The following is a 26,420-nucleotide window of genomic DNA, read 5'->3' as shown; positions in this document are numbered from 1 at the left end:
TACTAGTTTGTTTTATAACTGGAATAAAATGAAGAACTTTTTGATAGAAAAGAAACATTATTTTATCATAACAAAATTACAAACAACCTTTTGCTTAGCAATGGAAATATATCCGCTTGTTTTAAATGGCAACAGTTTTGGGGATCATGCAGTGCAGGGTACAGATGTCCTATGCCACAGCTAGTCCGGGGAGGGCACGTTGCGGGGTAGGAGTTGGGGAGGAGGAGATGGTAGTGGTCAGGAAGCAGTGGTGTCTTGGTTGTGATGGTAGCAGTGGGAGAGCCGCACGCATTTAGTGACCAGTAGGCAAGGACATTGAACATGTTGCAATGCATTGGGATGGATAGCAGCTCACAAAGAAAAATGGAATTCCCCAACAAGAAACACTGACTTGATACTATGAATAAGCATCTGGTGTTGAGCATTCCTCCTCCCTTCTTTTGGTTTAGCTCCTTACATTCATTTAGGAAAGTATCTCTCCTCTATTCCCCAAGTCTTGGTGGGTCTATTAATCAAGGCACCTTGTGCCATCAGCCAAGGGTGGGATGCTAATTCAGGTTAGGCAAACCAGACTCTGCTGGGAATATGGATCTTGAATAGACTGACATAAAGGTGGAACTAAGTCATTCAGAGACTCTTTGTCTAGATCCCTGGAGCTACCCTACGTTATGTGCTTCTCTCTTTATTTCTATTATCTATCCAGCGGCCTTCCAATAAATTCTTCTTGTACACCTTTTATTCCCCTTAAATTAACCACTGCTGATTTCTCTGATTTTTAATCAAAGAACAAAAACAACTGATACAGCCTGAAACTGATACAGTGCCTGATACAAACTGGTACCAGATAGTGGGCTACAGTCAACAGACCTTTGAAGACAGGAAGGAAATTTAGGACTGGCTGCTGGCCCAAGTTAGGGAAAATGGGAGTGGAACTCCTGTTCGTATTAGGGAATTGGAAACCAGAAGTCCACGGAACAAGAAGGTAATACAGATTAATGGGGTATCACCTGCAATCGGGGCCCCTGACTCATGTTCCTCCAGTAGGAATGACCAGGTGAAAGCCACTGGACTATAAAAAGAACAATGCCACACATCTGGGGATTCAGAGAACCTCACCTCCCCAACTAAGGGGCCAAAGGGCCCCTCAATAATATTAGACTTCATAAACATGATCAAATGGTGACTCCAACTCAAACTGCACTTTCAGTGTGGAGCCCAACTGGAGAAAATTAATACCACCCTTGGCACCTAGAATGCAGTGATGAAGCCGTTAAATGCATTTCTCCATTGTGATAAACTGAAGACATGCGAAAGCAATTTACTTTCACCTGCCTAAGGGATATCAACTCAGGACACAGCACATTACAATGGTCCACAACCCTGAAGCTATCAGGCTAACAGAATAGGGAGAGTAAGAAGATACAGGAGCCTTGTATACATTTCAGATGGTGGGATATAAATCCCACAAACATAGAGGGCCTGCCACTTTAAGAAGTTTCTTGTGACCCAATGGTCTGTGTCAAGTCAGGATATGACCTTTAAATGAGGATACACAAGAAACAAGTACCAGTTGTTGCCTCCAGTGTGGAGACCTAGGTAGCTGAATAAGTGCAGAAAAAGAACTTTAGTTTTACAGTATACTTTTTTGTACCTCTTCAATTAAATGTCATGTATATTAATTACTTACTCAAAAATAATAAACATAAAGTAAATAACTGTGCCTTTATACCTGCTAAAAGGAAAAATGCTTGGCTGATATCTCGGTGATTCTGAAGGCAACTCATATTGCACAGGTTTTAGACCTTTATATGCTACCCATTTGCTTCCCAATGAGAAAATATGGGTAGGGCCCAGACCAAGAGTCACTGCACTGAAGAGTGCTTCAGAGTCCATGCTGAAGCAATCTTCTACTCAGCTCTTTGACCCAGCAGATGTAATCCTATATAATAAAAGGCTAATATGCAAATCAACCGGACGGCAGAGCGACCGGTCACTATGAAGTACACTGACCACCAGAGGGCAGACACTCAACCAGAAGCCAGGCTCATGGCTGGTGAGTGCAGCAGCGATGGCGGGAGTCTCTCCCACCTCTGCGGTAGCGCTAAGGATGTCCAATTGCCGACTTAAGCCTGCTTTCCCAGCGGGGCGTGGGCCTAAGCCGTCAGTTGGACATCCCCCGAGGGCTCACAAACCGCAAGAGGGCGAATCTCGTGCACTGGGCCTCTAGTACTGTTTAAAGCAGCGGTCACCAACTGGGGGTCTGCGGACCACTGGTGATCCATGAGGTCCGAAAGGTTGGCAACCACTGGTTTAAAGCACGTGTGAAAGGTCTATATTCTGGGAAGAGCTATGGCAGGCTTCACTCGCTGAACTGATCTTCCAAGCGACAAAGCCGGGTGTGCCCAGTAGCAATCTACCATCATGTCCAAATTATGCCTGTTGGTCAAAATGCATGAGTGAGGTTTCTGTACACTATTTGCATAAGTCTTGCTTGCACTGTCATATAATACTTAAAAATTCCCTTCCCTTTCATTTTTCTCTGCCCTACTACTGCACAGAGAGTATATTATTAGTAGACAAATTTTCTAAAGCCTGTAATTCCCAGAATGAAACAGACATGGGATCAAGCTGTCTGGACAGGTAGGCTATGGGGGTTAAGGCTGGCCCTAGAGGCTGGGTGAGAACCCCCATAGCTATTTCCTGTCTTTCATCAGTAAATAGTTAGAAAGGCCTAGAGATATCCAGAAGAGAGAGAGAGAGAGATGCCAGAAGGGTATCCCGGAGCTTAGAAAAAGCCTGGCAAACGAGGGAGGGTGAGGAGAGGGGGCCTACTGGTGTTTCTTTAGCGGCCTGGTATAGGGACTTAGCTAGGAGAGCAAAGTTTGGGACCCAATGGCGGAAGAATCCTGCCAGCGGAGGCCAGCTGTATGCCTCTGAGACATGCCCAGGGAGGGGCTGCAGAGAAGGAGATCATCTACATACTGGAGAAGCGTGCTAGGTTCTAATGAGCATTGTTGGAGGTCTCTGGCTAAGGCCTGGCCAAACAGATGAGGACTGTCTCTGAACCCCTGGGGCAGGACCGTCCAGGTGAGTGGCAGGGAGAGAAGGCGCTGATGCCAAAGCAGTTTTCAGAGCATTAAAGGGTGATTTGCCTTCAATACCCATGACCGAGATCGTGGAAGGGAAGAGTGGCCCGGAAAAAGGAGGGCAGGACAGAGCAGGTAGCCCCCATATCGACCAGAAAGGAGACCAGCTTACCCGCTACCTTGAGCGTTACCCTGGGCTCGGCGAGGGTGATGGGGGTTGTCGAGTCCGGGCATCTTCAGTCTTCGGCCAGTCTTCAGTCATGGCCAGTGGCAGGTCATGACCTGGAAGGGCGGCCCCTCTACGCTGAGACACAGAGGACCCATCACTTTTCCAGGGGCAGTCACTTTTACTGCACACTGGGCAGGGCTTGGTTGGAGCCAGGGGCCAGGGCACTGCTTTGCCCAATGGCCTTCATTTCTGCACTTGAATCATCTTCCAGGTGGCATTCGTCCTCTCGTTGCACCCCCACCACGCACAGTCCCCTTTGGACCATGCAAGGCTGCCGTCGGCCTCAGAGCTGCTACCAAGGATTGGGTTTGCAGATTCACCTTTTGTCGAAGGCGGGCTTACTCTGCCTGCTCCTCATTAAAACCTTAAATGGCCCTAACTGGTTTGGCTCAGTGAATAGAGTGTCGGCCTGCGGACTGAAGGGTCCCAGGTTCGATTCTGGTCCAGGGCATGTACCTTGGTTGTGGGCACATCCCCAGTAGGGGGTGTGCAGGAGGCAGCTGATCGATGTTCCTCTCTTATTGATGTTTCTAACTCTCTATCCCTCTCCCTTCCTCTCTGTAAAAATCAACAAAATATTAAAAAAAAAAAACAACCCTTTAATGCCGTATTCACTGGATCTCGGACCTGGGTCTGAGAAGGCGTTAGAGGAGGGGGTGGCGGAGCAGGCAGTGGGCTGTGGGCCAGAGGAGGAGGAGGAGCACGGCGGCGGGTGGCCACACCAGGCCGGGCCTGCAGGGGAGGGCTGTGGGAGGTCTGTAACTATTTAAAGAGAGGGGTTGGACTTGCTATTTCAAGATGGCGGCCCCCATGGGAACGGTAAGCCATGTGGCCAGAGCGGGGCGGGACTTGCTGTTTCAAGATGGCGGCCCCATGGGAACAGCAAGCCATGCGGCCAACATGGCGGCTGCTCACAATACACAAGGGAAGAGCAAACCAAAACAGAAATCTCACTTAGCTGTTTGGAGCGGCTGGCGGGACGGCAGGCGGGCAGCTCTCGCGCTGCGCAGCAGTCTCTGGTTGGCTCACGGCCCGAGGCGGCGACGGTGGCTCCTGCAGCGGCGGCCGCCAGCCGGGAAAGGGGCGGCTGTGGTGAAGAAGGAAGTGGAGGAAGAGAAGGCGCAGAAGGCGGGGTGGTGGGAGCGAATGGGGTGGAAATGAAAGATCTGCTGGGTCGAAAGAGTCAGAAGACAGAGAGAGGGGCTGAGGACTGGTTCAAGGGGGTTTCTCGCGAGCTAGGAGAACCTGGGCTGTGGAACAGAAGGAGCAGAGGGAGGGACGGGAGCGCAGATAAAAAAAAAAAAAAGCCTGGACATATGGGACCTCGGGCCACTTTCTGGCTCTTTGGCAGAAATTATTAAGGTCAGTGAGGATGTTAAGTCCCACTTTCGGGTCATCTGGACCCATCCCAATTCATACTGAGGCCATGCCATGATACAGAAGTAGCCAGATTGGTGAGGAGACACCCTAGAGGTGTCTTAGGATCCAGTTTAGATTTTTGATTGCCCATACCAAAACCTGGGGTCAGGTAGAGGAGGCTAAGGACCAGCGTCCCAGCCAAGGCTACGGACGGGGAACCCGAGGGACAGCAGGGTACGTCTCCCCTACTTCCTGGGGTCCGGACAGAGGCCAAAAGGCCGGAGAACCGAGGGGCGACAGGAACATCTTCGCTGCCTCCCCAGGTTCGGAACCCCTCCTGGAGGGGCCCAGAGGGCTACGCCCAGAAGGCAATCTCTGACGCGGGCCGCGGTTTACGGACAGAGACGCCAGAGAACCGCCAGGAATTAGCATGGGCTGAAACTTACCGCTTAAGCTGCTGAGCCGGGGGTTAGAAGCCTGAGGGTCCCGAGCCACGAGGAGAGAAGAGGGGGGCACCCCGGACCGCGAACAGTCAAATGGGATGCTCACACCCTCCCGGGTTTCATGGCACCAAATGTAAGGTTCGAGGTGCAGGAAATGGGAGTCGGAGACCAAGGCATGTTAAAGGAGGAAGTTTATTCCATACTAACGAGCGAGATTCATTACGGAAGAGGGTAGAAAAACCAGGATTAGAGGAGGAGGAGGAGGAGAAGGAGGACCCAGCTGGACTGCCTCGCAGACTGGGGAGACAGCAACACATGCAGTGGTGAACACACCTTTTGAGGGGAGGAACAGGAAGGGGTGGGGCCCAGGGCACTCGGCACATGCTGATTGGTGGTTCAATGTCTCGGGGATGTCCCGGCGGCAGAAGCCCGTTACATCATACTCCGCCCACCAGTTGAGGGAAGGAAGGATCTATCAGATATATTTAATGTAAACATAAGTTAAAATTGCATCCAATTTCAATTCTACTTAAGGTAATGGAGACCAACCTTCCTGCTTCAAGTTATTATATAAGGCTACATGCAATATAATAACATAACACAAAAACCATCAAAGAATCAGAAAAACAATGTGGAATTATCAGAGAAAGATTTTGTATACATATGGTTGCAAAGGCCTAGGCAGGCATTTCTGATGCTCAAGAAGTAGTTAAGAGGCAAATCAGCTCTTTTGAAAGCCTTGCTAAAGAGTAAAAATAGGATGTCAGGGCTGCCAAAGTGAGTTCCTGATAAAGCACCCCACATTTAGGGTTGGGGCCCATTAGGGTGCACCCTGAGAGTATGGGTGACTCAGAAGTGAGCCAGGCCCGACAGAGACTACGGAATAAGTATGAAACTGAAAATGAATTAAGGTGATCCTGCTAGGGGCAAAAACAATATTGGGAACTAGCTATATTACAAGAAATATTAATCATACTGATGATTCCATTTTTGGGGCGGGCTAGCAATCTGAATCTGTGCCAGTAACCTGCCTTCTAACGCACACTCTTGCTAGCCGATAATTAACTCCATTGATGCCTGTCCTGTCTTCCAGAACCTATTTCCCAGAACACTCCCATTTTACAGAGGTCAGAAACCATGAACCATACACAAACCCCAGAGGAGGTTATCAGTGCTAGCACCAGGCCAGGCCTTTGGATGTGGTCTCATGTCCCCCATGCCAATACACAGGGCTTTTTGCAAAGCCTGCGAAAGGTCCGGAAGCCTGATCCATATTTGGGGAACAAAGAAACCAAAGGGTATAAAGGAAAAGCTTCCTCCATATTCACTCACTCAGGATTTGGAAACAGGCTCCAGAGTCAATGTACTAGTACATCTGAAAATAAATGGGTTTTTCCTGAATCTCCGAGTACTCCCTGTGTATTTTTCGGTCACCTGGTAAATTCTGTAACAATACTCTGTTAACCATGATTGCCTTGTTCTGATTAAAGAAAGGACATTCTAACCTGGCTGGGAATTGTATGCCCCCCAGGACCTGGGAGTCAACCATGGACCTGGCAATCAAACTTGGACCTGGGAGTCAACCTTGGAATGTGGTCCATTCTCATTCAAGAACTGCCAATTATCATGGAAAGCTTAACAACCTTATTGCCCAAACAATAGAGTCCCGCCCCAGCCCCCACTGCCTACTTCCCCATGCCTGTATTTCCTACTTCCCCATGTAATCTTTGTCCTACCCTATATAAGCAGCTGGTTTATGGTGCGTTGCAGAGCTGATTTTTGTGGATGATCTGCTGTTTGAAGATAACTTTGGGCATATTATAAATAATGCTGCTATGAACATTCTGCTCATGGTATATAGAATATAGTGTACATAAATATTAATTAAGCTTACAAATTAATAAGAGCCCACATGCCAATCAAGAGAATGAATAAATAAAATTAGCAACTGCTGCTACAGGCAGAGAGCTGAATTGACAATTATAACGTTGAGAAAAAGAAACCAACCTATGAGATATGATTCATTTACAAAAAGTTCAAAAACAGGTAAAACTAAACTGCTATGATTATCCTAAAAAAAAGTCAAGAAACCTGTTACATTAGAGAAAGGGAAGAAGTGCTACTGGAGGGTATGCGTAAATGGCTCTCAGGGGTGCCATATTCTATTTCTTGACTTTGACAGCAATAATATCTCTACTAATATTTTAATAATTTATTAAAGTGTAAGTCATGTTTATGTGCTTTTCTAGATGTTACTTTCCACAATCAAACACACAAAAAAACACATTAACATATAGACATTACCCCAAAGTAAGGGAAAAAAGAAAAAGTGTTATAGTTTATAAATGCTAATCAAAACAAAGTACTTGATGGATACAATCAAAGGATTTAAATTTTTGAAACAGTCTGAAAGTTTTCTCTATTTTTCAGCTGAGTTCTCTGAAAATATTAAAGCCACCAGAATTGGCCAGAGATAGAGTCCCAGTGTTTGCTTCCTCTTCTTACTTCATGTTCTCAAACAATGGCTATTTTTCCCATCCTGGCTCTAGGGGGGTGGGGGGTTTGGGTAGTTAACAATCTTCTTCTCTCCTGCCTATGCCTCCACCATCCCTTAGCTATGTGGCTACTGCTTTGCCCAGAGAGGGCTATTGTCACAAGGAGGGAGAGACATCCAATTCACCACTAGGGAGGATAACTGATGAGAGAATAAGATGGTCTGTGCTCCAGCAGACAAAATATGGGCAGTCCTTGGGTTACATTGGAGATCCATTCCTATGGCGCGTCATAACTTGATTTTTGACGTAAGTCAGAACCCACCTACATAAGCACCTACGTCACTCACATGGAGTGAGAAGGAAAACCCCTATTTTGTAAAAAACTGCTGTTTAGAATTCTCTGCTGTTTTTCTTAGATGGCCTCTTATTCTAAAAAAATAACTTTGCTTTCTAGCCTGCTTTAGCCTGCTTGAATAATGAGGAAGATAACCTTAGCTGTCTGACCAGAGACTAGATATGCCCATACTCAATGCCATGCCAGGTGCATTTTTTTAATTGGATAGAACTGTGTTGTTTTCAAGGCCAGCAGCGAGATAACCACTGAGCGCACATAGGGCCGGCTCTTTAATAAAAAGGGAAGTTCTGCTTGTAGCCTTGCTTAGAATTTGAATTCATTTTCTCTAAGCCCACCACGGTGAATAAAGTGTGACTCCAAACTCTCCTGCATTGTTTGATTATTCCGGTTTTCTGCAACATAATTTGGTGCGTTGGCCCAGGAAAACCAACCCATGCTTGGCTTTTTAGCCTCTGGTGAGTGGACCGGGTTTGGGGCCCGGGGGGCGTTGGACAGGCCTCCGGGAGGCGCCGCTCTGCTGAATTAGCAGAATTAAACTGGGGGACTCTGGGTGCTCCCGGACCTCAGCCCAGGACCCGGCCAGCAACTGGAGAGAGTGGACGGACACTTCTGGACCTGTCGACAGAATCGGTAAGGTAGGGGCCCCGTCAGTTCAGCCCACTCCAAGTGAGTGGAAGGGGGAGCTTGATCACCTCCCCGGAAGCTATACGGCTTCCTCAGGCAAATTAATCAGGAATCAGGTAGATTGTTGTTTAAACTCTGAGTGAATGTCTGGTGAAAGTGTGTGAGTGTGGAGGGAGGGGGCCTGCCCTCTCCTTTCCTTTGTGTGGCTCCACGACTTCGGTTACGGAGTCCGAGTGGGCCCCAACCTGCGGTTCCGCGATTCGTCATATGGCATAACGGTGACTCACCCCCACGTGGAGGTGACCAGGCCCAGGGTTTATACGGGTGCACCTTAGCTAAGACGAATCTAAGCTCCTAAGGGACGCGGCCAGGCGGGCATCTGAGTGAGGATCTGTGAAAACAGGTCACCCCCTCCCTTGTCTGTCTCGCACCACCGATCATTATGGGGTCGGGACAGAGTAAACCCACTGTTCTCAATTGCATGTTGAAAAATTTTAAAAAGGGATTTGATGGAGACTATGGAAGGCCGGTCTATTATTATCAGCCCTTTACCACAAGTGACATTCTGAATTGGAAGCAACACACCCCAGCTTATTCTGAAAAACCTCAGGCCATGATAGACCTCCTAGAAATGATCTTCCAGACCCAGAAGCCCACCTGGGTGGGCTGCAAGCAGCTCCTTTTTGCATTCTTTAACACTGAGGAGCGTATGAGAGTAATGACAGAGGCTCGGAAGTGGCTCCAGACCCAGGCCCCGGCAGGGACATTAGACACAGACAGATGGGCAAGGGAGGCCCTCCCCGATGAGGAACCTAATTGGTCCCCAAACTCAGAAGACGGAAAGACCAGGCTAGAAAGATATCAGCTGGCTCACCTCCAGGGGGTCAGGGCCGGAGCCAAGAAGCCCACCAATATGGCTAAAATCTCTGAGGTTTTCCAGAAGCCTGATGAAAGTCCAGCAGCTTTCTATGAGAGACTGTGTGAGACATACCGGATCTACACTCCCTTAAACCCTGAGTCCCCGGACACACAAACCATGGTAAATGCTGCCTTTGTAGGCTAAGCCCAGCCTGATATCAGGAGAAAATTACGGAAGCTGGAAGGGTTTGCAGGAAAAAATGCTAGTGAACTGCTAGAGATAGCCAACAAGGTTTTCATCAACCGAGACAGGTCAGCAAAAAAAAGAGGAGGAAAAGAGAATACAAAGAAGGGCCAATGTGATAGCAGCGGCTTTCAGAGGTTCGGGCCCCCAGACAGCCCAAAAAGGGAAGCAAGAAGACAGATCAGGAGGGAAAGGAAGAGCAAGTCTGAGACGGGACCAGTGTGCCTATTGTAAGGAAACAGGGCACTGGAAAAATGAATGTCCCAAACGGCAGAGCAAGAAGATAGGGTCCCCTTTTCCACCCAGTCGCTATCAACCAGAACCACCTGAAGCAGACCTTATTGGGCTGGCAGCAGCTGACTCTGACTAGGACAGACCGGGCTCTTTTCAGCTGGGCCCCCACGAGCCCATGGTCAGAATGAAAACTGAGGGCCAGACTGTAGACTTTATGGTTGATACGGGAGCAGAGCACTCAGTAGTCACACAGAAAGTAGCGCCTCTCTCAGGAAAGGAGGTCACCATTATTGGAGCTACTGGAGACCAGACCCGTAGACCATTCTGCCGGCCTCGCCGATGCCAACGTGGCGGCCACCGAGTAATTCATGAATTCCTATACTTGCCAGATTGTCCAGTACCTCTGATGGGTAGAGACCTTTTAGCCAAAATGGGGGCAGAAATCACTTTTGCTCCAAATGGCTCAGCACAGCTTCGCCTAAGTGAGGAGACTTCTCCAATGATCCTGTCCTTAGCAGTGCCCCGGGAGGAAGAATGGAGACTTTATGCCCCTCAGTCAAAGGCCTCGCCTTTAGAGCCTGAATTAGAGGAAGAATTCCCACTGGTCTGGGCAGAAGGAAATCCCCCTGGCCTGGCCAAAGACCATGCCCCGATACTAATTGACTTAAAGCCTGGGGCACAGCCTGTCAAAATCCGCCAATATCCAATTCCACGGGAGAAACCCTAGGAATTCAGGTCCACTTAGACCAGCTACTTCAGCAGGGACTCCTTAAAAGATGTAAAAGAGGAAAAGAAGGCACCCATTGTATGGGGCCCTGAGCAGGAGAAAGCCTTCATCAGCATAAAGGCAAAGCTCACTGAGGCCCCAGTACTCGGGCTACCAGATGTGACATGAGACTTTAATCTTTTTGTTCACGAGAAGAGTGGGGTAGCCCTAGGGGTAGTTCTAACCCAGGAGTTTGGACCTTGGCAAAGACCAGTAGCCTATCTCTCCAAGCAGATTGACCCAGTTGCCTCCGGGCGGCCCCAGTGTCTCAGGGCCCTTGCAGCCACGGCATTATTAGTCAAAGAAGCAGATAAGCTTACCCTGGGACAAAGCTTAAATGTAAAAGTACCTCATTCTGTTATTACTCTAATGGAAGCAAAGGGTCAGCACTGGCTAACTCATGCTCGGATGACTCAGTACCAAGGATTGTTAAGTGAGAACCCGTGGGTACGATTAGAAGCAGTAAGAACTCTTAATCCTGCTACCTTTCTACCCGTTGCTGAGGGGGCACCTGAACATGATTGCCTGGAAGTCCTAGAGGAGGTACTCTAGCCGGCCAGATCTAACCGATAAGCCCCTGCCAAACCCAGACTTGGTATTGTTCACAGACGGCAGCAGCTTCTTAGATGAAGGAAAAAGACGAGCTGGGTATGTAGTGGTATCAGACTTTGAGACAATCGAGGCACAGGCCCTGCCTGAAGGATGGTCAGCGCAGAGGGCAGAACTTTGTGCCTCGCCAGAGCCTTAGAACTCAGTAAGGATAAGCATGCCAACGTCTACACTGATTCACGCTATGCCTTTGCTACCCTGCATATTCATGGGGCTATATACAAGGAAAGGGGGCTCCTGAGGGCAGGAGGAAAAGGAATCAAAAATCAAAATGAGATTTTAAAATTAATAGAAGCAGTTTGGGAACCTAAAGAAATAGCTGTCACATTGCAAAGGTCACCAGAAAGGGAAAGACTCAGTGTCAGAAGAAAACCAGCGTGCTGACGCCGCAGCAAAGCAGGCTGCCAAAGAACAAGCAGCACTGGCACGGATCATGTTGGCCCCCGAATTACCTGAACCTCCAAAGTACACTCTGCAGGAGGAGGAATGGGCTCAGCGAGAAGGGGGCAAGAGAACAAAGGAAGGTTGGTGGATACTCCCAGATCATAGGGTCTATGTCCCAGAACAGTTAGCCCATAAGGTAGTCCTCTAGCAGCATGAACTCACTCATTTAGGGAAGACTGCCCTAGAAGCCTTGTTAGGCAGATATTACCTAATTGCTCGTCTTCCCTCCTTGTGTGCCTCAGTTTCTCAGCGTTGCCTCCTCTGTGCACAGAACAATGCCAAACAGGGTCCTGTGGGACCAATAGGAGTTCAGCGCTGTGGGCAAGCTCCCTTTGAGGACTTAGAAGTAAATTTTACTGAAATAGGGCCTAGCAGAGGAAATAAATACCTACTAGTCTTTGTTTGTACCTTTTCAGGCTGGGTCGAGGCATATCCCACTCACACAGAAAAGGCAAGAGAAGTCACTAAGGCATTGTTAAAGGACATAATTCCGCGGTATGGAATGCCTCTGACCATAGGGTCTGATAATGGCCCAGCCTTTGTAGCAGAAATAGTATAACAGGTAACTAAGGCTTTAGGAATTAGATGGAGCCTACATACAGCTTACAGGGAAAGTAGAGCGCATGAACCAGACTCTAAAGCAGACTATGGCTAAGCTATGTCAAGAGATAACCTTACCCTGGACAGATATCTTGCCTCTTGTACTCCTGCAGGTACGCTGTGCCCCGAGGGCCAGAGTAGGTTTCTCTCCCTTTGAAATTTTATATGGTAGACCCCCTCCCTTAATTCGGCCAAAGGGAGATTTGGGGGAAATAGGAAACTTAGAAATCCAGAAGCAACTACAAGGACTTGGAAAAACTGTCTTTGAGATCCACAGATGGCTTACTGACCGACTACCCATCTCTCTAGGAACAGCTGTACATCCTTATAAACCTGGAGACCAGGTTTGGGTAAAAGACTGGAAAAAAGAGCCCCTTAAGTCAATTTGGAAGGGACCCTATCCAGTCATACTAACCACTCCCACAGCTCTCAAGGTTGCAGGACTGAACAACTGGATTCACCACTCTCGGGTGAAATCAGGCCACCACCAGCCAAGCGACGCCCAGCCTGAGTGGAAGGTGACCTCTGACCAGAAACACCCCCTGCGGATCACCCTCAAGAAAAACAACGGACCTGGCTGATAACCTGCTCAAAGGTATTCAGAAATGCCCTGCTGAATTCTTCCTTACACTAATCTTTCTTTCTTATCTTCTCTTAAATGCGAAATGCTCTGGTATTTCTGGATAATTATTGTTTTTATCTTTCTAATAATTCTCATTTTGTCTTTTTATGAGTGCCGCCAGAACCCGAGGCTAGTCCCTGAAGGAGATGCTTTGTGACATCTTGATCAACACCTCTGCAATTTTACTCTCAACCTAAAACCTGCCTCTAATTGGGTTAACTATGTTGTCACCCAAACAGCTCCTTTTCGGAACCCTGTTCGATTTTCAGCAGGGCCCACCATTTCAGCAGCCTTCCCAACCACTGACACCTCTCAGTTCTGCTCAGGCCGACCCCGCACCTGCTCAAGGTTTCACCCATGGAAGGATTGCACATTGAACCGACAGGCCTCATGCCTTCGCCTCCCTTCCCATGGGCTCACACACTCTAAATTCTGGGTAGAGACTGCACCACCTCTGGGGCCACACAAAATAATCCTCGAGGCCCCTTTCAGCCTCTAACAGGGGCAACCTTGGCAGGAACTCTCTCTGTCTGGGAACAGGAGAATAGCAAGCTCACACACCTCTTTACCATTGAGAATACCTTCTATTTGTAGACCCAGGGAATTTTCTTCCTCTGTGGCACCAATACCTATCTCTGTCTACCTGCTAACTGGACTGGGACCTGCACTCTGGTTTACCTAGCCCCTGAAATAGACATTGCCCCCAACAATCAGTCCTTGCCTGTCCCGGTAACACACCATATCCAATACAAAAGAGCAGTCCAGCTAATCCCTCTCCTTGTAACACTTGGCATTTCAGCAGGGGTTAGCACTGGAATAGGGGGACTGGCAACTTCCCTCTCCTACTATCAGAGTCTATCCAAAGACCTTGCTGACAGTTTAGAGGAAATAGCTCAAAGTATTGTTGCAGTACAGGATCAGATTGACTCATTGGCAGCTGTTACTCTCCAGAATCGAAGAGGACTAGACCTTCTCACAGCGGAGAAAGGGGGGCTGTGCCTGTTCCTTGAGGAAGAATACTGTTTTTATGCTAACCAGTCCGGTATTGTAAGGGATGGGGCCAAGAAACTAGCTGATCGAGCTTCAAAAATAAGACAGGAGTTATCTGAGACCTGGGCTGCATGGGGGGGGAGGGGGGGGGAGTCTGGAAATGGCTCCTTCCACTGACAGGACCACTGTTAATGCTACTCATAGCCATAACCCTAGGACCATGTCTTCTAAATCTGTTAACTCGCTTTATCTCATCCCGTCTAGATGCCTTTAAACTTCAAATGGTCCTACAAGCCAGAAGAATTCCCTACAAACCTCTCCAAGAGGAAGAAACGGGATGTTAACCCCTTGGACAGCGCCCCTTTCCAGCAGGAAGCAGTAAAAGAGTTTCGACACCCCTGTTCACCATAACATCCCGTGGTTATTGTACCACAAGGCTGAAAAGCTTGTGGGACAAGGCGGGGGAATGAGAAGGAAAACCCCTATTTTGTAAAAAACTGCTGTTTAGAATTCTCTGCTGTTTTTCTTAGACGGCCTCTTATTCTAAAAAAATAACTTTGCTTTCTAGCCTGCTTTAGCCTGCTTGAATAATGAGGAAGATAACCTTAGCTGTCTGACCTTGTAGGCCAGAGACTAGATATGCCCATGCCCATACTCTCAATGCCATGCCAGGTGCATTTTTTTAATTGGATAGAACTGTGTTGTTTTCAAGGCCAGCAGCGAGATAACCACTAAGCGCACATAGGGCCGGCTCTTTAATAAAAAGGGAAGTTCTGCTTGTAGCCTTGCTTAGAATTTGAATTCATTTTCTCTAAGCCCACCGCGGTGAATAAAGTGTGACTCCAAACTCTCCTGCATTGTTTGATTATTCCGGTTTTCTGCAACAGGAGCACATACACAGCAGTAATGAAGTGAAACAGTAAAAAAAATTTAAAAGAAAGATAACAATTCCTGACCTTTACTTGTGGTAAATAAGTAATAAAAACATAAAGCACATATGTACATACATCGAAATGATGGAACTTTTTATTTTTTATAAATACTGTAAATGGGAGATGCAACGTAACCACGAAACGACATAAGTTGAGTCCGACATAACCCGAGGACTGCCTGTAAGGCAGTGCCATGCAGGTCAAATAAATAAATAAAATGCATGCCTTGTAAAATGGGATGATTCTTAGATTCATGGTGATTTCAACATTTTTCACAACTGCACTAATTTTTTTGTTAATCAGCACACTTATTAGACAATTGAGAGCTGACTGCACATCTTTTGAACAATACTAACATCCTTGATATTGACCTGAGTGTATACCCTTGACGCTCTTATAATTCTGCTTAGTGCACATGCCTTCAAGTGGATGTCTATGCCTATATTCATTTCATATGAACTGGAGAAATATTGTTTAGCATCTTTTATTTAAGGACATAAAAGAAAGGTAGATGACACATTTCCTTAAAACTCAGACTTGTTTGTTTGTTAGTCCTCACCCGAGGATATATTTTCCATTGATTTTTAGGGAGAATAGAAGGGAGGGAGAGAGAGGGAAACAAAGAGAGAGGGAGAGATCGATGTGAGACTCAGTGATTGGTTGCCTCCTGCATGCATCCTGATGGGGCGGGATCGAACCAGCAACAGAGGTATGTGCCTTTGACTGGGAATTTGAATCTGTGACCCTTTGGTACACAGGCTGACACTCTAACCACTGAGACATACCATCCAGGGCTGCAATTTAAAAAGAAAAAAAAATGAGCAAAGGACTTGAACAAACATCTCTCCAAAGATACACAAATGGCCAATAAACACATGAGGAAGATGCTCTACATCACTAGACATTAAGGAAATGCAAATCAAAACCACAATGAGATACTACTTCATACCCATTAGGATGGCTATTAGCAAAAACCATAGAAAACAGTAAGTGTTAGTAAGGATGTGGTAGAAATGAAATCCCTGTGCATTGCTGGTGGGAATGCAAAATAGTGTAGCCCCTTAGAAAAGAGTACGATTTCTAAAAAAATAAATAAATAATTACCATATGACCCAGCAATTCCACTTCTGTGGATATATCCAAAAGAAGTGAAAGTGGGAACTCAAATGGATATTTGTATACTTATGTTCATAGCAGCGTTATTCACAATAGCCAAAAGATGAAAACAACTCAAATGTCCATCAACAGATTAATGAATAAACAAGATGAATATATACTTACAATGGCACATTATTCAGCCTTAAAAATGAAGGAAATTCTGATACATGCATAGATAAACCTTGAAAATAGTATAGAAAAAAACAGACACAAAAGAACAAATATAAAATGATTCCACTTACAGGAGATACTTGGAGTAGTCAAACTCAGGAAGGCAGAAAAGAAAATGGTGATTATTAGGGGCTAGGAAAGTGGGGGAGGTGGAGAATTAGTGTTTAATGGGTACAGAGTTTCTGTTGGGGAAGACAAAAAAGTTCTGGAGAAGGATGGTGGTGATGGTTGCACAACAATGTGAATGTAATTAATGCCATTAAATTTTACACTTAAAAATAGCTAAAATGGTAAGTTTTATGGTATGTACATTTTACCAGAATTTAAAAAGAAAAAGATAGACCTGAAGTTGTTCCAGTTAGAGTAGGGGAAGGGCCTGGAGCATACCCTGCGTCCCTGCCAAGCCCCCCCACCGAGAGCCCCTGCTTAGAACAGTCCTGCACACACTGATGGTTGCCCACCCAATAGCCCTAACACCTCTGCTGCTCTTTTGTTAACAAAAACGTTTTATCCAGGATTCGCATGGCCACAAGTGTTGGGGGCTCTTCCCCAATGCCACGGGTGAATCTTGATTAGTGTAGACCAGTGGGGTTTTCAGGATCCCTTAAACATTACTGAGGGCATTACTGAGAGCTTTTGTTTATGTGGGTTATGTTTATCAGTATTTACCGCATTAGAATTTAAAATGAGAAAAATTTAAAATCTAAGAATATACATATACACTCTTCTGATCCTGGGTGCTTAGGGAGTGCAGGCTTCAGTGCAGACATGGCCAAGCTCAAGACCACACCATGCACAACCAGTCCTGAAAATGGCACAGAAATGGCATTAAGAAACCCCACAATCACAAAGATATGAATCTCTTAAGGGGTAGACCCCAAGTTCCTGAGGAACATGTGCTTTGCCAAGAAGCACAAGAGGGGCCTGAAGAAGATGCATGCCAATGCCAAGGCCAAAAATGCATGTGCCAAGGCTATCGAGGCCCTCCTAAGCCCAAGGAGGTCAAGCTCAAGACCCAAAAGGGTGGCAGCTGCAAGCTGAATCGACTTGCCTACATCGCTCACCCCAAGCTTGTGAAACGTGCTCTCAGGTTCTGCTAGCCAAAGGCCAAGGTTCAAACCAAGACTAAGGTGGCTGCAGCTCCAGTGCCAGCTCCCAGTGGTGCTCAGGCCCTCATGAAGGCTCCAAAGTAGAGGCCTCTGTCTGCCGATATAAGGAGGAAAGGACAAATGTGACCCCTGGGCTGCTCTCTGCATGGAGCTGGTGTACTTGTATGCTATCTGTACAAATAAGCCTGAGGCAGGATGTGTACAAAAAAACCCCCACAAACACACATATTCCATTAGCTGCCAGATCGATGACATCATCATACATCATGCAGCCTCTTGACACCTCCCCTGTACACTTGTGAGAGAATGAGAGTAGGAAACGCAAATAATATCTTTAGGATTATTATAAAAACTAGAGGCCCACCATGCTCAATCACGCAGCCCCGCCCACCCGCCCACCGCTCTTGCAGCCGGGCCCACCTTGCCGTACCTACCCGCCTGCCGCCCCGCCCACCAGCCTTGCTGCAATCGAAGCCTGTGGGTCACGGGGGAGGGCTCTAGAGGTGCTCCATGCACCTCATGGTGACTGGTCGTCATTTGGTCGTTTTGGTCGTGACTCCTCTTGGCCTTTTATTATTATGACTAGAGGCCTGGTGCACAAAATTTGTGCACAGACGGTGGGGTCACCTCAGCCCAGACTGCACCCTCTCCAATCTGGGACTCCTCAGGGGATGTCCGACTGCCGGTTTAGGCCCGATCCCAGTCGGACATCCCTCTCACAATCCAGGGCTGCTGGCTCCTACCTGCTCACCTGCCTGCCTGCCTGATCACCCCTAACTGTCCCCCCTGACAGCCTGATCACCCCTAACTGCCTCTGCCTGCTGGCCTGATCGCCCCTAACTGCCCCCTCCCGCCGGCCTGGCCACCCCCAACTGCCCCACCTGCCGGCCTGGTTCGTGCTGTTCAGTTGTTTGATCATCCCTCACTAACCCTCTTCTGGTCTGGTCGCCCCACACAGCCTGCTGTTCAGTCATTTGGTCGTTTCTCACTAACCCCCCTGCCGGCCTGGTCGCCCCATGCAGCTTGCTGTTTGGTCGTCCATCTGGTTATTTAGGTCGTGACGGCCCCTGGCTTTTTATATATTAGGAGAGTGTTGCTCTTGTGGCCCTCCTGAAAGGGTCCCCATGCACATTTTGAGAATGGCTATTGTAGACCAGCCTTGGTATTCCCATTTGCCCTCCTACCAACTATAGGTACGGGCACTATTATGCAACTCTGGGAAATGAGAACTAGCTTTAGCTGGAGGGTTTCTGAGAGAGTCTCAATCTTAAATAAATACATGCTTTTCCATACTAGACACTGTAGTTTTCATGTGACACTTAGAACAGCAGTAGTCACCTTGGGACCCAGGAGTAAGTAAGCCTCCCAGGACTGATCAACCTGCTGCAAGTAGCAAAGCAGAAAGATAGACCTGGGTCCTCTCAACTAGCATAGCAGAGGCAATGAAGTAGCCAACCTTGGAATTCTCCTTTGGGCTTACCCCACCTTTCATTGGGTTTTCTGTTACTTGTAGTCAAACATGTTCTAGCTGGCACATCTCAGAACCTAGTTTGCTGAACACATTCTGAAAACCACTGCTATGCACAGTACCTGGCACAGTAGAAACTCAATAAATATTTGTTGAATAAATCTGTGAATAAATAAATAAGTACACAAACCTTAGTGGATTCGGTAGATAAAATAAATAAAGTTCTGACCAACTTTGTGTTGCTAGACACAATGTAGTTCCCAGATTGTCAACATTTCAAACAAATGTCATTATGAACCTCACAGCATCAAAAACGGCTGCGTACAGTACTTGTCAAGGGAGCCAAGAGTTCAAAATCACTTTCCTTTAGTCTGCACCATCTAAAAGCTAGAGGTATGAAAGGTAAGTCTATACATACCAAATACAGACCACAACCTGCTCAGAGTGGCGACCTGATAAAGAGCACTACTTTTTTTCCATTTCCCCTGAGCATGAAACAACTGAAGTAGCTTCTCCATGAAATAAGCACCAAAGAGAGATTTGTGAACAGAATGCTACAAAACATGCTGTTTATGGAAGAAGAAAAAAAAGACAAACCAAATACCTAGCCTTCAATTAATGTCATCAGTTAGGGGCACAATGGCCTTGTCAGAAAATATGTAAAACTTCTAGAAATATAATCAAATATAAAATTAAGAAGCTTAACAACATTCTTCCTCTTCCTTACTGAAAGCCTGATGCCAGTATTTTTAAATTATTTTAAAGTAATGTTTCTTTGCTTCATTATTTAAGATTCGTCAATCTGTCCCTGTGTTTGTGGCTTTTTTAAAAAAGGTATAATAAAATATTCTAATTTCCATAAAGTGCTTGTGAAAGAAACAAATGATATTTCCCCCTTAAAACGATGAAGTTTTAAGAAAATTTCCACTAGGAGGAGCTGTTTTTTTCTCTGTTGAGTCAGCAGTGTTTCGCCTCTGAGATCCCTAATCAAAAACACAGACCTGAAATTTGCAGATAATTTCAAACAAAGTTCAATCATAAACAAAATCTGGGTCTGAGGAATCAGCAGAGGCAACTGCAACCCAGAGGTGCAAAGCATACACACTCTTCAGATGGCTTTGCAAAGAATTCAGGAAATTTAATCTGTCTGGAGATTTCCTGAGTTCCCTTCTCCACCCACGTCCCCAGCCCTGTGGGGGAAAGAGCTACTCTCTGGACCTGGTTTCCAAGTGGATCCCTTCATGATAGTGCTGCCTTCAGGCTGCTAAGCTAGAAACCCCACCCTTGTTCTCCCTCAGCACCTCAGAGCTCTCACTGGGACTCAAGAAACACCAGTCTCTCACATACATTTTGTTAGAATAGTGGCTATTTCTTTCCTTGCATTCTTATCCTCAATTCACTTACCTGACAGTAAGACTGTGAACTTTTGGTGAGACCAGTTAGAAAAATGGGCTGAGAGGCACAACAGACATTAAAATACTAGAAATCTTCTTGCCTCTGTCGCTGGTGACTCGGCTCCAAGTTATTTCTGCCTCTTTCCACCGTTGGTTTGTTCCACTGGCAATGTATTACTAAATAAACAAAAACAAACAAAAATCACACTCATTTATTGGGAACTTACTTTATGACAAGAGGAAATGGGGGTCTATAAACAGATAAAACATAATCCTTTGTGGGAAGGGCTAGGAGAGAAGGAGCCATGGAAAGCTGCAGGGAGCATTAAGAAGGGACATTATGGAGTGTCAGACACTTGCAGACAGAAACGATGCCTGAGCTAAGCCAAATCATGAAGTATGAGCAGCGGTGAACCAGGCAAAAACATCAAAACCAAGCCCAGAATGCTACTACACTTCATAGGAAGAGTTAAGTTACCTTTGATTCATGTTTCTCAAACTTGAAGAAAAAGACTCTTGAAGAGCAGGCAGACAGCTCTGGTTGGGGGAGGATGGTGGTGCGGTGGTGGAGGGATTGAGCAAAAGAGAAAAAAAGAGAGAGAGAACTCACGGACATGAACAACAGTGTGGTGATATGGGTCGGGGGAGGGGGGTGAAAGAGGCAGAGCGGGAATAAATGGTGATGGGAAAAACAGTAAGATTCTTGAGAGCTCTTAGGATCGTCTAAAATCATTCAATGAAATACTAACAAACATAAAACTAGCAAAATATGTATTGTATTTATAACTTATACAACTATAGATATTTTTAAATGCACAAATACCAACAACTCTACAAAATCAATAAAATTTCAATTGACAAAGTGATTTCAATGTGATCAATAATACAGGTTACTGAGCCTCACTTAGACTAGTCAGGTGAACTTGGTACTAACTGCTACTGGCAGCTTCTGTTGAGTTTGCTGGTGATGGTTCAATTCGTGAAACAGCAATCTCTCATTCAGCTCAAGAACATTATTTACATTTTTACCTCTGTTCATTTTTCAATATCTAAAAGTAGTGCTACTTGGCACCAATACAAACACAACTGCAGACACTGACATCTTAAGACACTATTAAGTTAAAATTTAGGTGTTTGGAAACAACTGAATTTTTTTAAGTTACCACCAAAATGAAAAATAAAAGGTAAAATCCTTGTAGAGAACCATCACATCCTAATAAATCCCACCTGCTTAATCCCTAATAAATCCCATCTTTTTGGGGCTGCCAGCCTCTGAAGAAGGAGTTTAAATAACTGTACGTTATGGGTCACTGAACTCACACAGAAAAGCATTTTTGTGGTTAGCTTTTAGTACTATGTAAAACCAAATATCTCACTTTATTTCCTTTAAAACCTCAGCCCACATGACTTCCAGTTAAGATGGCACAGAAAATCACGCTTGATGGATTCTCTCTACTCCAAACACACAGCAATGAAAAGAAACACAAGAAAACTAAAAGCATGCAGGCAAGCTCAAAAATAATATAAAAATCTATTTGAAATAGATACAGTGCAGAAACAAAGAGGTAAGTCCTCGAAGTTAAAGTCTGGAGCCTCCTAAGTTCCGGATCCAAAAATAGGCACCAAAACTGGAAGTATGAGTACTACAGGGTTTTGAGGCTAAACATAAACCACAAAGGAGAGTGCATCACTGCTTGAAGGCAGGGTCCAAGGTAATCATTGGAGGAGGGCTCCCCCATCCCTGATTTCTTATGGAGCAGGGTGGGACACAGGCCATCCAGCGATTAGGAATTCAATAAGCAGCCTATGATTGCCTAAGTAACTAAATCACCACTTCGGTTCTGGACTAGGGCTCCACGTAAGCCAGAAAGACTACTATAATATTGCTAAACAAAGAAAAGTGAGCACAGAGGGAGAAAGAGTGGTGGAAAATAAAAAAAATAAATGAAAAGAATAAAAAAAAACCTTATTCAAAACCAAAGTTCTAAGGTATATAAAGAAATCTAATGCCAATACAGGCAACTAAAAAAAACCAGCCATCACTAACTTACTTCAGATGAAATTAATAGTATAAAGCAGTCCAGCAAAATAAGTATACTTATATAATTTTAAAGGAATAAGAAATTATAAACCAAAAAGGCAAAATTGTTTTTAAAACAAGAAGAGATGTTCTAAAAAGAATCAATTGGAAATTATATAAATGAAGAATAGTCATTGCAATAAAAAACACAGTACCCAAGATACTTTAGACTGGACAGAACTGAAGTAAGAACCAGCACATTTGAAGCTAACACGAAGGAATTCACTCAGATTGCAACTCAAAAGAAAAAGAAGAAAAATATAAAGAGTACTTAAGAAACATGAAGGACAGCTCCACAAACATCTGGAAGGCATCAGAGCAAAAGAAAGAGAAGAGGATGGAAAAGAAAAGAAGCAGTATTTTAAAAAGATAAAACTAAGAATATTTAAAGAGATAAATTAAGAATGTTCAAGAAATACATGAGTTTTAGATTAAAAGTACATTCTAAATACTGAGAAAGACAATTTAAACAAACAAGTAAGCAGGTAATTAAATAAATCAATTTTTAAAAGCCACACAAACTAAAAATATTAATTATTTTTTAAAAATCACAAAAGCTACCAGAGAGCACCTGTACACCCACTGGTCAGGGGGTCACAAAGCCCTAGGGGAGGTTGGTTCTGGTGCAGCAGCCTGGCCAGCTGAGCCCACTGAGACCTGGCTGCCTGTGGAGACAGCAGGCAACCGGCAGCTCAGATCCTCACACCCAGGCTGACACAGAAGCTCCATAAGCATTTTGCAGCTTCCGTAACAGCTGGTGGATACAAGGTAAAGCAACTGTCCTTCACATTAGAGACAACCCCAAGAAACCTCCTGAAAAAGCAGACCCCTAAATGTTTCAGGCAACTTCTGGCAATAAGAGATTTATCCTCCCTGGAATGGATACTCAGCTCTGGGCTTAAATTTCTCTTCCTTCCCACCAGGCTTCTCCCAGCAGCACCAAATATGAACTTTACTGGATGTCATCAACCAACTTTAGACCCAGAAACTCATTATATAGTAAAAGAAGTGAGGAAAGGAGCTGATACCAACAGGGTTCACGGTCAGCTACAGTTTACTAGCGGCTGGTTAAACTAGTTTTTCATCTATATTCCTTCATCACTTACAATATCTCTACCATATGTATTTCATTCTATTGCATATTCTCTGAAGATAAAGGAAAGAAAACATAAAGAAACAAGAATGAGCCCTGGCCAGTGTGGCTCAATTGGTTGGGCGCATCGTCCATGCACAGAGGTCACCAGTCTAATTCCTGGTCAGGGCAAATGCCTAAGTTGGGGGTTCAATCAAAGTAGGGGGTGTGCAGGAGGCAACCGACCCATATTTTTCTCTCATTAATGTTTCTCTCTCTCTCTCTCTCTCTCTAAATCAATGAAAACATTTCTTTTTAAAACCTACTCAAAAAAAAAAAAAAAAGGAAACAAGAATGATAGCTTATTTATCTGGAAAGAAGCTTGATTTGGAAGATCACAGATGATTTCCAATAGAAAAAAATGGTATCAGAAAACTGATAACACATAATTGTTCAGATAAAGCTATAATTTTTAAAAAACAGTTCAGTAAACCCCTCATTTAGGTACCCTTGGAAAGCAGACAGTGCTCAGGCAAGCTAGAAAAGGTAAAGACCAGAATTCACCACATTTCCAGACAGAAAAACCTCTCACCGAAACCACCCAGATGATGCCATCCATATTGTGTACCTTGCAGTCACCCAAAGGGATCGATAGGGAAATAGGCCCTAGTTTCAAAACCTTTCTAAAAACGGTTATGTTATGGCACAAGAGCACCACCTACTGTAATAGTTCCAAGGGACAATTTAGTCCATTTATTGAAAAATGGCTATATACCCACTTCTACCCAAATGTTTACCTTGTTTCAGAAAAATGACTGTGGAAGGATAGACTTCAAACCCTTTCAATCTAATTGGCTGTCTCTCTCTTTTAAAATTGGGGCCTTTGCCAAGACCCCCATTTTTGCTCTAATAATGTCCCTTTTCCTTCCTTTGCAGCTATCTCAGTGAATACTGCTATATCTAGAGCTCTTCCCCTCCCGGTTTCCAAGGGGCAGAGAAAAACTCGAGGGGAGAGCTGTATTAGTCCAAACAGGTCTGAAGGATATGTGTAATGTAAAATTTAAGCCTTACAATAGCTTATAAAGATTGGGGAATAGTGTTTTTGCAAACTCATTTCAAGATGAATACAAGAGTTCCCCTCCCCTTAAGGAGCTTAAAATAAACACAGAGAAATGAACCACTAGCAAAATAGAATAAAGAAGAAAATAACCTGGGGAAAACAATTTATGGGATATCATCAGTAACAGCAGGGTAGAGCTGATTGTTTCTGTTGTGCTGTATACACACAGAATACAACTAAAGCCATGGCAAAGATAGGATTCTTTCTGGAGCCCCCTTCAGGACTTTCTTAGGTATTGCCAACTATAAAAATCCTGACAGACTCACCTGAACAATCCACATGAAGTCTAGCCTGTGTGTCAATTACCTTTCTTATTTCTTATTGGTCTGGTGGGGGCACTCTATTTATGAGCCACTGCGTGTGTAACCTCTCCTCTGCCTGAGTGGTGATGAAAAAGCAGCAGTTCGTATTTACTCCCATCATGCTGCACACCTCTCATCTAGTAATAGTCAGGGTTTTCATTACAGCCAGGGCACTCGCATGAAAATAGAGAAGAGATTCTCTACACAGCACATTCAGGGAAGAAATAACATGTGTCCTCAAAATATCAGTCATCTGATGCCTGTAAAAATACAAATTTGTTAACCTGGAAATCATAAAAACTTCAAAACAATATATGTGTCGGTATTGTATTTCAATTACTTCACAGGAAAAGAAAAATGATACTTTAGAAAAATTCCAATCACAGTTCTCTAGGACCTAAACCGCTAGCAAAATGGGCAGTCTGTAGAACTCTGTGTTTGCTAATGCCCCTGGGCAAGGGGAAGCAGGGCAGTGTCACAGGGCGGGTGAGTCCCACTGAATGTGAAAATCTCAGGGGAGAGACTTGTTGAAAAAGAATGAGGCAGAGACAAATTCTAAGTTAAAGAGCAACTGACCAATTAACTAAAGAAGAAAAGAGCCCAACCTGGGATTGATAGGCCCATAAAATGTTTTAAAGGTATAATAATACTGGGTTTTAGTTGTCCAATATAAAAGACTTTGTTTTAATGTTAGAATATACTAACAGGGGCCTAGCAAAAATTTAGTAAGTCTGCTAAATTTGACCCAATTTTGGTCCATTAGAACTTCAGATGAAGTGGACATTTGCAGTTAATCTACTAACCGTTTCCTACCTTCCTCTTTCTTATAAAACCATGATTTCCTAGCCACCAGATTTTAGTGAGATGAAAATGGTCTCTAATTGTGTTCAAGCAGCAGTTCTCAGTCACAGGCAATCTTGACCCTCTGTGGCCCTCTGACAATGTTTGACATTTTTGGTTGTCATGATGGGGGAGCTGTGCTACTGGTATCCAGCGCGTAGAGGTCAGGGATGCTGCTGAACATCCTACAATGCACAGGACAGTCCCCTACAATAAAAAATTATTGAGCTTGCCCTGGCCAGGTGGCTTGGTTGGAGTGTCCTCCCATACACCAAGGGATTGCATGTTCGATTCCCGGTCAGGGCACATACTTAAGTTGCGGGTTTGATCCCTGGTCAGGGTGCGTACAGGCTGTTTCTCTCTCTCAATGATCTCTCTCTCTCTCTCTCAATGATCTCTCTCTCTCTCTCTCTCTCTCTCCCCCCCCCCACCACCACCACTTCTCTCTCCCTCCCTCCCTCCACCTCACTCTTTCCTCTGTCTCTCAAAACCAATGAAAAGATATCCTCAAATGAGGATTAAAAAAAAAAATCATCGGGCCCTACCCATGCTACAACACTCTATCGCTCACACAGGAGCTACTGGAAAAAGACTCTCCTGGCCAGGTGTGAAGAAAGAAACAAGAGCTTTAGTTGCTGCAGGAAGCCAGCCTTAGCGTGAAGTGTAGAAGGCAAATACAGAGTTCAGGTAATGACTTCTTGCCATAAGGGCTCTTAAAAAGATATACCACTTTTTGAACAATGACTCATTTTTCCCTCTCATTAAATGACCTTTTCACCACACAGCACACTAAGTAAATCACATAATATTTCCATA

General features: G+C 45.1%; 1 protein-coding gene across 1 annotated transcript in view; it reads right to left on the bottom strand.

Moving 5' to 3' along the window:
- Positions 1-26,420, bottom strand: part of FANCC (FA complementation group C) — a 320,900-nt gene that overhangs the window by 197,230 nt on the left and 97,250 nt on the right. The window contains exon 2 of the mRNA XM_080669394.1: positions 20,201-20,367. The gene's annotated coding sequence lies outside the window, so the exon portion shown is untranslated. The remainder of the gene's footprint in view (positions 1-20,200; positions 20,368-26,420) is intronic.

Source organism: Plecotus auritus, assembly GCF_963455305.1.
Source record: "Plecotus auritus genome assembly, chromosome: 5".
Lineage (NCBI taxonomy): Eukaryota > Metazoa > Chordata > Mammalia > Chiroptera > Vespertilionidae > Plecotus > Plecotus auritus.
Note: the sequence above shows the minus strand (reverse complement) of the source record. Positions and strands in the feature narration are given on the sequence as shown.